Raw genomic sequence first — 12,139 nt, 5'->3', positions numbered from 1 at the left:
GTTGGGTTTGAAAGCTAACTCGTGGAACTATCTAATACAAAAAGAATATCAGGATTTGGTTAAGTAATGACTGAGTTATGGCCGTTCAAATCTGAACAAAATAGTCTGGCAGATTACATGTCTCCCCTGGTTGCTTTGAGTGCATTCTTAGGGCACTTTGACAAGAACAACATGCATGCTTCTGTTAAGGTCCGATTTCTAGCACATGCATGGAGTGAATGAGCATCCAAGATGTACTAGAAATGGTTTAAATGCTTTTGGTCATGCAAGAACACAAAAGAAATGGAGAAGAAGATGTAATACTCGGTTTTGAAGTCACATGAACACATGTGCATCTTTTTCACTCCTTGCATGGGTTTGATCCCGGATTTTCACCATCTCAAACACATGCATTGTGTTATGGTGAGAATCTACAAACCACAAGGGAAAAAGTAAGGATTTCTAGCCATAGAAGGGCATAGAATCCGAAGAGTAGAGAAGAACCATGAAGAAGAGGAAGTAAAATCATGAAACTATGAGGGAGGATTGTGTTGTTTACCTTGGTTTTGATCTTGAGAGAAGCAAGAACACTTCAAGAACTTCTCAATTTCGAAATTATGGCAGAGAATGGAGGATTTTCTGATGTGTAGGAGTGGTCTTGGAAGTGGGAGAGTTTTCTTGGAGAAGGAGTGTGAGATGGAATGTGTAGGTGGTTCAAATGAGGTGTAATGATGGGTTTTAAGGCATGGGGGAGAGGGAAAAGCCTAATGGACGAAAATTTAAGAGGGATATGGTATTTTTATTGGTATTTGATCAAATAATAAAAGCCTCCCTTGAATTTTTATAAATCTAGATTTTAAATTTTATAAAACTCAAACATTTTCATAATCTCCTAAGGTTTTAATTATTGGGTTTTGTTGAGGTATTTACACTTGGTAATGACTTCCAAAAATTATATTTGTTGAATTAATTTATATAATGATAACCTATTATTTAATTTTTATAAAAATCAATTTATCATATTTCAACAATTCTAACAAGGATTCGTAATATGTGATTGTAAGAATTTGATATTCTTGGATTTTACTTTTGGTTCACATTTCGAATCATGAAGTGTATGAATTTGTCATCAACTTTATAGTTGGTTCATATTATGATCTAATTTTTGTTCATATTAGCTTGTGATACTTAACCTTGTTAAGCATCAATTTGTTCCAATATGAAATTTTTAGGGTTAATAACCTACCCTTGAGTTGTAATCTATCGAACATAGTTTTATGTTTAGACTTAAGGTTCAGCTTTGGCACTTTACCACTCAGTTGGTTACTTTACATATCAATGTGATCGTTCAATACAACTAAGGTACACTACTTGTTCCGAGGGATCTATTAAGTCACAAACCTAGTTCAACTTGTAACTATAGAGCCAAGTTAAGTGCACACAAGGAAATGACAAGGTTCTAGATGAGTATTGACCTGAGTTTTGGTGGATGTCACAATATGCATCGAGTAAATACATAAAATGCAATAAAAATAAATATAAGGGTAAATTACACGAATAGTCCTTGTGGGTTGGGGTAATTTGCGCGTTTGGTTCCTAACTTATTTTTTTAACTCGGATGGTCTCCGATATATATATTTTTATTTCGTCATTGGTCCCTGACATAAATAAAAACACTATTTTGCCCTTAATATATTTTTTTCTAATTTATTGTTTGTTTGTTTATTATTTATAATTTATTATTTATCCTCAATTTATTGAAATCATTGGCTTCCCTTGCCTGCTGCACATTTCATTTCAGGCCATATTACATGTTACCATCTCCAGCGACCATAATATACACCACCTCATCCGAAAAACTCAAAGAATCTTGTAGTGATCTGATAACAATGAACCTGATAAAACGAGCTTGATAAAACCTCCAGAAAAACAATTGTAAAGATCATTACACAACTATGGTATCCCAAAAACGAACCTGAACAAAATCCCAAAATCAACTCCCCACTGAATCCAGAAATAACGATGGCTGATGTATGAGATCGGAGTTGTAGAGACAAATTTGAAATCATATTTTACACAGATAGCAGATCGAGGCTAGAAGTGGAAAAGAGAATAGAGATCTGATGACTTTTCTTGTGATGCTTCCTGCAACAAAAAAGAGGAAGTAGAGGCTTGGGTTCCAATTTCCGGCGAGGTTTCCCGTTTCCAGTTATGTTCGTTCGTGGGGTGTTTTTCCACAGATCGATGACGATGGTACAAATCGACAACGATGGTGCAGATCGGGGATTCACAATGCAAATCGATGGAGCAGACCAACAACTTTAGAGTCCAGATATGCGAATGTAGGTAGAAAACGATGACGTATGGAGGTTTCCGGTAGCTATAGACCGGCGACGTCCAATGGTTTTCGGTGGTCTGGAGGCCCGGTAACGCATGATGATCTAGAGAGTTCTTTTTGGTTTAGAGGTTTAGAGAAAAGACATGGAGGAGATATATCAGATTTTAGGAGTGCTAGAGATGGAGTTGACATGGTGAATATGGGGTTGGGGTTTATTTAATTCAATTTAATTTTTAAAATAAATAATAAAAATTAATTAATAAAAAATTAATTAATAAAAGAAATAGAAGAGGGAAAATTAGTCTTTTCATTTAAGGCAAGGACACAAAAAAACTTGAAGTATGGACCGTCCGAGTTAAAAAATTAAGTTAGGGACCAAACATGCAGATTACCGCAAACCACAATGACCATTCGTGTAATATACCCTAAATATAAAGACTTGATAAATCCAAATATAAAAATGTTCCTAATATTAAATATAAATATTAAACAATAATATAAAGCGTAAATAATAAATAACACAAAAAGATTGGTTGACTTCTCTATTCAACCGTTACCACGGAAGCAATCACATCTCTATTGGTTTACATATTGATTTAGTAATAAAAAAAAGGTCATTTGTTATAGGGGGATTTTAAATACACCCGAAAAAAAATCAAAACCACTTATTGAAAACTATTAATGGTAAACTTAATTAAAAAAATATTAAATATGTAATGATGGCTTTATTGAATGACAGATTAAGGGTTACCGATTTCAAAACTATTTTAATGTATTTGTTTAGAGTAAATTACAGAAACGATCCTTGTGCTTTGGTTTTATTTTCAGTTTTGTTTCCTAATTTAAAAACTAATAGGTTGTATCCCTATAATTTATGAATATTACACTTTTAGTCCTTGTTTCAAATAAAAACACTAACTTATTCTTCCTTTTTCTTTTTTATTTTTTTTAACAATTTATTATTATTATTATTATTACATAACAATTTTATTTGTTCTTTATTTTAATAGAGTTTGTATAGATTTCATATAGTTTTTTTTTTCAAATTAATTATATATATATATATATATATATATATATATATATATATATATATATATATATATATATATCAAAATTACAAAAATGGTCCTTATGGTTTGCCAAAAGTCACAAAGCCAGTCTTTGATAATTTTTTTTACGAATATGGTATCTGTGGTTTCTAAAACTTGCATGAATGACCCTTTTTGCTAACGTTGTATTATACATAATTTGATTTTTATTAATAATTTTCATTTGTTAACTTAAAAAAAACTATTTTTACGTGTTTATTTTTATATATTTGTCGGTATAATTCAAGGTGGTTAACCTTTTCTTTTGTTATTTTTTTTAAATTACATGGTTTTTTTATAAACTTTTCGGTTTAAATTCGAATTTGTTTACGTTTCGAACAATAAAAAATAACGATCACAAACAATTAAACGAACAATAAAAAATATAATATGATATTTTTTCACAACTATAACAAATAAAATTATCATTTTCATTTACTACCGTTTCGTCAAACAATGTCATATTTTAATTTTATTAATTATCAGGGACATTAACTACATGAATATTATAATTATTACGTGGTGCATTCGGTGGAATATATGCATTAAGTCAAGCATTATACAATATTTCTCATCCAGCGGCACGTTCTGATCTGTGGTGACGCCAAAGTGACAAAACTGTAGACATTGGATGTAATTCTTGTAAATCAACTTTTACGTAATGGTCATTATAAACGAAGGCGATAATAATAGATCTATGATGTGAAATATCTTGCGGACTATGCCAAAGTGGAAAACAGGTCGACGAACCTTGTTTGTCTAAAAAATAGACAATTACACCATACTTATTAGCGATGAGAAATCCAGTTATGAATGGAATCAAGTGGTATTGGATTTTCATTTTTTAAATATACCGCTTGTTCGTGCGCACATGGTAGCCCGTGTCTAGTACGCAGTTGACATCCACAAATTTCAAGGAATTTGATTTGTTCAAATTCCTTGAAAATTATTTCAAGTGCATAAATTGAAACATTACCAACCAAATATCTGAAAATTGGATAGACGAAACGATGTCGTGCAATAATCATGCTCTGTCCTAAACTTGCTTTGATTGCATAGTCTTGAGACTGAACAGCATCATGAATTCTTGGTAATACCGTCGCTAAATCTGATTGTGATGAGTCCAAGTATAATTTTACTTTGGCATGCTGACTCTCCACTCTATTGGTTGTGAATTCTTGGTAATACCTTCCCTCGCCGCCCCTTCAGCCCCGCCGCCCTTGGACATGGTTTGTGATGGATTTGGCATCAACGTTGCCGTTAGAGATGAGAAGGACATAAGATTCAAATACTTATGGTTCATATGTGCCAGGATTCTCTGTGTAAGTCGATAAATTACAAAATTACTCCATGAAATAGCTTCTGGATCGATAATTTTATATTTAAGTGTATATTTCTTATAGGGCTGCAACAAATGATTCTGTTCTCGTGTCCATTATTGAAAATCTAAACAAGGCTTATCCACTTGGGTTTATGTTGTTGTTCAATCTTTGACTTTTTTTCCTTTATGTAACGTCGGAAGGAATCAGCCAAATAATGCTGCGAATTAATTGCCTGATGAACTTGGATTATAGAAATGTTTAAGAGAGTTAAATGTAAAATGAACATAAGTACAGGCATAACCCATCTTCGGCTGAGCATTTCCTTGGTGAAGATTTGTGTATTGTTAGATTTGTGGCAGTTTTTGATTTTTGAAGAGGGAGATAGAAGGGATATGTGAAATGATCAAAATACTCTCATATGCGGTTTAATGGTAGCAAGGCTACTGGTGTTAGGTGAAAGGGACCAAAGGTGCAATGAAACTAGTAACTAGCGATGAAAACTGAAACAAATGAACCTTGTGGACTAAACCTGTCACATTTTAGAAACCACAAAGACTAAACATGAAATTTACTCTAAAAAACAATTTGAATAATACAAAAGTTCGGTTGACTTCTCCATTCAAGCAGTTGCAACGTAAGCAAAATAATAAAAAAGTTTAGTTGACCTTCTGTTTTTTAATTTCACGGGGGCATTTGAAATTTCTTCCAATCTTCCTTGACGTGTATTGTATATTAATTACCCACAATATGTATGCCGTCACCATGTTGAAAATGTAATAACTAGCTGTTACCGATCATTGGGCCGTGTAGTATCAAACATCCCTAATTTCTCTGCAATTACTTCGTAAGAATCTCTCTCAAGAACGATTCGATTTGTAGAAGATCCATCAAGAAAACCTTTAATGGCGTCTTCTTCAACATCATCCAATCAAAAGAGCTTTAAGTATCATGTGTTCTTAAGTTTTAGAGGAGAAGACACACGTAAGACCTTTGTTGATCATCTTTACAATGCTCTTAAGCAACTAGGTATTCACACCTTCAGGGGTAACGAGGAACTTGAGAAAGGAAAACGAATCGTTGAGCTCTTTAAAGCCATTGAAGAGTCGAGGTTCTTTATCATTGTTTTCTCCAAAAACTATGCATCTTCGTCTTGGACTCTTGGTGCTTGAAGGAGGTTACAAAGATTATGGAGTGTCAGGATGAGAAGGAACAGATTGCTTACCCGCTCTTTTATGATGTGGAGCCCAGCGACATCCACAAACGAAGTGGGCCAGTTGGAAGATCCATCGCCAAACATAAGACCAACAAACAGATTAAGAAATGGCAAAAGGCTCTTGAAAGTGCAGGCAATCTGGTTGGCTGGGATCTGAAAAACATTGCTAATGGGTATAACTAAGTATTCTTTCATTTTTTGTATTTCTAATCTAGGTCCAGCTCGGGATGTAGAAGGGTCATCCATGGCATTGACGTTATGTTATAAAATTTTAACTCAAAGTTGAGTCTTCAATGTGCTAATAGAACCTTCATTGATTTATGGAGTATAGCTTAGATTGTTAGTTAGTATATATATAAATTTTAGAAGCAATAGGCTTATAATTAGTACTACCTAGTACCTATTTCCTTGCTTTGTATTGCAATCCATTGCAATTGTTTCCTTCAAATTTAAGAGGAATATTTGCTTTTTTGCAACAGCTCCGTAAGCCCTTCTGTCATCTGTTTTCCGCTGTTTCCACAGCAGCAAAAATTTACTTTTTTTCTTCTCAATTGAGCCTTAAAACCCAGTAGCATACATTGATTTCTTATTTCCAACATTCTAGATGGATATATGAAACATGAAATGTGTATCTTATTATTACTTGCAAATTGTTGTATGTTATAGTGCTGAAACTAATTGATTATGTGGGATATTCTTGAGCAAGCTACTTGAATACTGTTTAATCTACAGGCATGAAGCTGAAGCCATCAAAAAAATTGTTAAAGAATTTCACTCAAGTTACGCTCCATTCATTTGAGCAATGATGAAAATGTAATAGGCATGGACCGCCGAATGCAAGATATGGAATCGTCTTTGGGGATCGGTTTGAATGATAAAGCGCGCATGATAGGGATCAAGGGGATGGGAGGCATTGGAAAGACAACTTTAGCCAGAGCTATTTTTGATAATGTATCTTCCCATTTTGAAGGTAGTATCTTTGTTGATGACCTAAGGGAAGTATCAAAAAAGAGGGGCTTAGAGTCATTGCAAGAACGAATCCTTTCAGGTGTTCTAAAAGATGAAAACATGCGTGTGGGGAGTGTTCATGATGGGAAAGAATTCATGAAAATGAGGTTACCCTATAAAAAAGTTCTTCTTGTTCTAGACGATGTGGATGATGAAGAGCAGCTTGAGGCGTTAGCTGGTGATTGGTTTAAGGACGGAAGTAGAATTATCATTACAACAAGAGACGAGAAAGTGCTGCTAGCACATGGAGTAGATACAAACTGGATTCATGATGTCAGTTTCTTGTCGGATGAGGAAGCAATTAGCCTCTTTAGTAGGTATGCATTCAAGAGATATATTCCAGATCAAGGATATGAAGAGCTTTCATTAGAAGTAGTACGTTATGTTGCTGGTCTTCCCTTAACGGTTAAAGTTTTGGGTTCCCATCTGCGTGGTGAAAAGAAGCTTGTATGGAGTGATGCACTAAAAAGACTTAAAACAATTCCATCACGGAAAACTCTAGAGGTATTGGAAATAAGCTATAACAGCCTAGAGGATGATCACAAGGAAATGTTCTTAGATATTGCATGCTTCATGAATAAGTGTCCTAGAGTGTATGCAGCTAGAATCCTTGATAGCTGTGGGTTTAGTGCCGCATATGGTTCAAGAATTCTTGAGCAAAAATCTCTCATAACAATTTCAAATGATAAATTGAGCAGATTGAGCATGCATGATAGACTAATAGAATTGGGATGGAATATTGTTCGGCGATGGCACCCCCATGAGCCGAACAAACATAGCCGACTCTGGATTCGCGAGGAAATTGAAGAATTATTCACAGATGATGTGGTAAGGATCAGCTTTACTAAAACTAACAAATTTTCTTTACATATATGACACAATTTTCATGGTGACTGCTTTTGGATTATAGGGTGCTGAAGCATCAACATGTATAGGACTACACCTGGTGCGGAAGGAACTGAGTCCTGAAATTATCATCAAAAGCCTTGGAAACCTGAAGAAACTTAGATTTCTTTGTCTTGGTGGGAAGGGCGATGACTGTTTCCCTGGTGACTGGACGTTTGATCAAACAAAACAGTACGTTCCGAATTCGTTACAGTTTCTGGGTTGGAATGGTTACCCTGGTTTGTCTTTACCCCAAACATTTCGAGCAAATAATCTTGTTGGACTTGGATTGCCTGGCAGCAGAATCACACAACTTTGGGAAAGTGGAGAACGAAAGGTACATTGGTTGATTCATTGTAATGTTTTTGGTCTATTTGTTATCTAATTTTTGTTCTTTTTGCATTTGATAGGTTCTTAAGAAGCTCAGGTTCCTCAACCTAAGTGATTCGAAGGTGAGGACCCTTGACCTTGGGATGACTCCGAATCTTGAGAGGTTAAGTCTTAGAGATTGTCATGACTTGACACAAATTCATGTGCCCGCTGGATGTCTAGAAAGGCTTGTTTTCGTAACTTTAATTGGTTGCTCATGGTCTGTATCTTTTTCTTTGCTTAAAAAGTTGGAATCACTTGTGCTTCTAAGTATGCCTGAGTTATCTGTGGCTGTGAAGCGCTTGGGGGAATTCCCAAGGGACTCCACAAACAATCTACCAATGTTAAGATTTGCATTCCACTATACTAAAGAAAAAACCGTGTCATATGGAATTGATTCTAAGGCTGTCGTATTAGATCTCCAGCCTTGCAAAAAACTTGAGTGTTTCAGGAAGCATTTGTGGTTTACAACATCTAAGAGAACTTACATTCCATGGTTGTATTCCGGAGGTGCCCAATGACCTTGACCAGTTGAAATGCTTAGAACAGCTCACTTTGTACTCTACACACATCAAATGTCTTCCTGATAGCCTTTGTATGTTGAAACATCTGAAATCTCTCACACTTAAAGATTGCGTATATCTTGAAGAGTTACCGGAGAATCTTGGTTGGTTAAAAAAGTTAAGAGGGGCTGAGATTGGTTTCTACAAGTATTAGTCGTCTTCCAGATAGCATTTGCATGCTGATTCATCTGAAATCTCTAATACTTGAATCTTGTGGACTCCTTGAGAAGTTACCCGAGGATATTGGGCAATTAGAATGTTTAGAGGAGCTGAACCTGAAAAAATGTGCATCTTTAGGAGATATTCCAAACAGCATCTGTAAGTTGAAATATTTGAAATATTTCCATCTCCCCTTTTGTTTTCAAGTTGAGAAATTGCCAGAGGAATTTGGAAATCTAAAGACTTTAAAAGTGCTAAATATAGCGAATACAGGAATAAGTCATCTTCCACACAGCATTTCTTCGATGAATGATCTGATTATTTTCGGATCCATATCACTTCTTCAGTCGTGTGCTTTTGCAACCGAGATAAAGACCTCAGAAAAATTTGGAGCCTTCTGCTACATACAAGCCGTGAGTAGCACACCTGCACTCACAAAAGTAAGGAGCCAGTCCACAGAGAACTGTCTTTTGAGGTATTTTCTTCCTTTTACCATTTTCAAATTTTTATGAGCTACTGTGTGTGTCTGTTTTGGTAGGTGAACGTGAGTGTGAGAGAGAGGGGTGGGGGCCTGGGGGTGGGGAAAGAGAGGTGGGGTTCGGTGTTATAATTTTAATAATAGTAAGGTTTTTAGATAATAGAAAGAAAATTAAAAAATAAATTTATAAAGAATATAACAGTCATTTCAACTTTTTTAACGACCAATTCTACATCGAAACTGATGAAAAAGGACCAAATCCACAATTTTTTTAAGGTTTGGACATTAGAAAAAGAAAATGACAAATCACATGGACAATTTTTGCTATTTTGTCCGTAATTTATAGAAGATGAAGAGATGTTGAAAGGCTATATGAATCCGGTTGTTTCAGCTACATACTATGATGTAACCTTTAATTGTTGTTTAATACAAGTTCAAAATTCTATAGTTATCAGATCAAATAATCATTGTATTTCTTCAAATACATATATTCTACAAACTAACCACAATTTCTGTTCTACTAAACTACACTCAAGATTCCTAACAATTGTGTGGTAGGTGTTAACAGTTATTGATGTTGAAAGCTCATTCTGTAATTACATTTGAACACCATATATGTCAATTAAAAGATTCAAACTTTAAATTCAATACCTTCTTTGTTAATGAGGAAAAAAAGTTTTTAATTCATCATGTTCTCAAACTCATACCATCGCATTCCTATTGAAGACTTTATTTTTCCACTAATTTCTTCAAAGCATACAAACATCTAACAATCAATAAAAGCGGTACATCATATAATCCACACTGTGTGCCTAGTGTACACTTCCATCGTTTATAAAAGCGGTACATCATATCATTGTTTTTCTTCTCGGGGACAATATGAGTGATGACACTGGCAAAAACATTTTTCTAAAATTATCATATGGCTCATCTTTTTAATGTGATGACATGGCTTCCATAGAGTGTGGTACGAGATTATCACGCAAAGTTACATCATGAGAAGACTCGTAAAACGGATTTGAGATTCTATTTGATGAAAACCGCCTGCCAGCATCATCATCTAAAGTACTATCCATGTCTATGTTGTGAAAATGTTTGGAATCTTCTTCTGGTTCCCGAATGCTCACCACAGTAAATTTCATGAGCTTAGTGTTAGGATTGATAAGTACAAGTACCAAAATACAACAGTAATACAAGATTTAAATTTAAAATCCAAATCCAACACTTAGGGGTTGTTTGGTTCACTCAGTGCTTTTGGAAAGATTAGAATAGAAGCGGATTGGAATTATAAGAAGATGTAATGTGTCATGTATGTGTTTGGTTATCATAAATGGAATGAAATTGGATTCAGCAATAAAAAATGGATAGCTTTCTATTTTTCATTTATAAATTATTTTTTAACATATGGTGAATATATAGATAACTAACTTTATCATGTGAAACAATTCAAGAATTACCTACAATCTTGCTGCACTTTCTTCCTTGGATATCACAAGAGAAATTTGTCTAGTAACAAGAGAAAAATCGAGTGAATTTTTTCCTATTGTAACTTGAATTCACCATATTCCATTGTCACATGCTTCTCATTGGCGATTTGTTTAGCCGCGAGGGCTCGGAGGTACCTACAGTATAGTGGGACGGGATACTTAGCTTACATAGTGTACACACGTGTTACTAAGAGGGAGAAGGTGATTGCAGACGTGCCCATCCTGCAGGAGTACTGAGTTTACTGATGTATTCCCTGACGAGCTGTTGGGAGTCCCACCCGAGCGCCAGGTAGAGTTTCCATTGACTTGGTTCCTGGTGTCGTACCAGTGGCCAAGACACCCTACCGGCTAGCCCCACCGGAAATGAAGGAGTTATATGAGCAGTGAGAACTATTGGAGAAAGAGTTCATCAGATAATAATAATAATAATAATAATAATAATAATAATAATAATAATAATAATGTGCACCTGATCCGAGTGTTACAGGTGAGTACATAGGGTTTTCAACCTACAAAAATATAACTAAATCTTTAATATATATCACCAAATAATTAACCAAATTATCCATTCTCATTATTCTCACTCCCTGATCCTAAAATGATGATATCAAGGGACCGATCCTAAAGGATCACTACAAACAACGAGTAGATGGTACTGCTTTGGGGGTTCCATAGCGATATATGTCAATAGGCAACCATAAGGGAATTGAGTACTCAAATGAACACAAAATACATACTCTCGGATAGTATGATTTTTTAACACCTGTAGATTGCGAGCCTGTTAGTGCTCTGTACGACTATTTAGAATAGTTAGTGGTCGTCATCTATAACAGGCCTGGTCCAGACGGTGGGCAACCTGGGCTATCGCCCAGGGCCCATGTCTCTAAGAGGCCCAAAATTCGTAGAATATATGGTATATATAGAGAGAAGAAAATCAACTTATCTAAAAATGCTAGGAAAAATATACATTTTTTTTAAATTAGTTATTTTTGTAATGTTCTGGCCATATTTTTTCTTTTTAATATTAATAGTGAATTTTATAACGGTTTGTGTATTTTAAACTTTACATGCCCATTTTTTCTTTTCGCACTGGGCCCACTATATCTTTGTACCGACCCTGATCTATACTCTGCTAGATGACTAGTCTCGGTAGTACAATAGAACAAATTTGGTCATGACCTCTCTCCATTATTTTATTCTCCATAATCTTCAACATCCAATATGAATTAAGTGCTATAAAATAAATA

General features: G+C 34.9%; 1 pseudogene across 1 annotated transcript; it reads left to right on the top strand.

Moving 5' to 3' along the window:
- Nucleotides 1-5,509: 5,509 nt before the first annotated feature.
- Nucleotides 5,510-9,485, top strand: LOC145105419 (TMV resistance protein N-like; annotated as a pseudogene). Its single transcript, XR_013707306.1, has 4 exons — nucleotides 5,510-6,116; nucleotides 6,676-7,779; nucleotides 7,862-8,173; nucleotides 8,247-9,485. The product of XR_013707306.1 is annotated as a TMV resistance protein N-like (transcript).
- Nucleotides 9,486-12,139: the final 2,654 nt, after the last annotated feature.

Source organism: Lactuca virosa, chromosome 4 (genome assembly GCF_052849685.1).
Source record: "Lactuca virosa cultivar CGN04683 chromosome 4, Lactuca_virosa_CGN04683_v6, whole genome shotgun sequence".
NCBI classification, from domain to species: domain Eukaryota; kingdom Viridiplantae; phylum Streptophyta; class Magnoliopsida; order Asterales; family Asteraceae; genus Lactuca; species Lactuca virosa.
Note: the sequence above shows the minus strand (reverse complement) of the source record. Positions and strands in the feature narration are given on the sequence as shown.